We start from the raw sequence: 1799 nt of genomic DNA on the forward strand, positions 1-1799 counted from the left end.
CTTCATGCTAAAAACTCTCAATAAATTCGGTATTGATGGAACGTATCTCAAAATAATAAGAGCTACTTATGACAAGCCCACAGTCAATATCATACCGAATGGGCAAAAACTGGAAGCATTCCCTTTGAAAACTGGCACAAGACAAGGACGCCCTCTCTCACCACTCCAGTTCAACATAGTGTTGGAAGCTGTGGCCAGGGCAATCAGGCAAGAGAAAGAAGTAAAGGGTATTCAATTAGGAAAAGAGGAAGTCAAATTGTCCCTGTTTGCAGATGACATGATTGTATATTTAGAAAACCCCATCGTCTCAGCCCAAAATCTCCTTAAGCTGATAAGCAACTTCAGCAAAGTCTCAGGATACAAGAGGAAGTCAAATTGTCCCTGTTTGCAGATGACATGATTGTATATTTAGAAAACCCCATCGTCTCAGCCCAAAATCTCCTTAAGCTGAGAAGTAACTTCAGCAAAGTCTCAGGATACAAAATTAATGTGCAAAAATCACAAGCATTCTTTTACACCAATAATAGACAAACAGAGAGCCAAATCATGAGTGAACTCCAATTCACAATTCTACAAAGAGAATAAAACACCCAGGAGTCCAACTGACAAGGGATGTGAAGGACCTTTTCAAGGAGAACTACAAACCACTGCTCAACGAAATGAAACAGGACACGAACAAATGGAAGAACATTCCATGCTCATGGAGAGAAAGAATCAATATCGTGAAAATGGCCATACTGCCCAAAGTAATTTATAGATTCAATGCCATCCCCATCAAGCTACCAATGACTTTCTCCACGGAATTGGAAAAAACTACTTTCCAGTTCATATGGAACCAAAAAAGAGCCCTCATTGCCAAGACAATCCTAAGCAAAAAGAACAAAGTTGCAGACATCACGCTACCTAACTTCAAAGTATACTACAAGGCTACAGTAACCATGACAGCATGGTACTGGTACCAAAACAGAGATACAGACCAATGGAACAGAACAAAGGCCTCAGAAATGACACCACACATCTAGAACCATCTGATCTTTGACAAACCTGACAAAAGCAAGCAATGGGGAAAGGATTCCCTATTTAATAAATGGTGCTGGGAAAACTGGCTAGCCATATGCAGAAAGCTGAAACTGGATCCCTTCCCACCTCATACAAAAATTAACTCAAGATGGATTAAAGACTTAAATGTAAGACCTAAAACTATAAAACCCTAAAATAAAACTTAGACAATACCATTCAGGACATAGGCATGGGAAAGACATCATGACTAAAACACCAAAAGCAATGGCAACAAAAGCCAAAATAGACAAATGGGATCTAATTAAACTAAAGAGCTTCTGCACAGAGAAAGAAACTATCATCAGAGTGAACAGGCAACATACAGAATGGGAGAAAATTTTTGCAATCTACCCGTCTGACAAAGGGCTAATATCCAGAATCTACAAAGAACTTAAAACAAATGTACAAGAAAAAAAAACAAACAACCCCCTCAAGAAGTGGGCAAAGGATATGAACAGATGCTTCTCAAAAGAAGACATTTTTACAGCCAACAGACACATGAAAATATGCTCATCATAACTGGTCATCAGAGAAATGCAAATCAAAACCACAATGAGATACCATCTCATGCCAGTTAGAATGGCGATCATTAAAAAGTCAGGAAACGTCCGGGCACAGTGGCTCACACCTGTAATCCGAGCATTTTGGGAGGCCAAGGTGGGCGGATCATGAGGTCAGGAGATCAAGACCATCCTGGCTAACAAGGTGAAACCCTGTCTCTACTAAAATTAAAAAAAAAA

This window comes from Colobus angolensis, unplaced genomic scaffold, assembly GCF_000951035.1.
Source record: "Colobus angolensis palliatus isolate OR3802 unplaced genomic scaffold, Cang.pa_1.0 Scaffold26, whole genome shotgun sequence".
Classification (NCBI taxonomy): Eukaryota; Metazoa; Chordata; class Mammalia; order Primates; family Cercopithecidae; genus Colobus; species Colobus angolensis.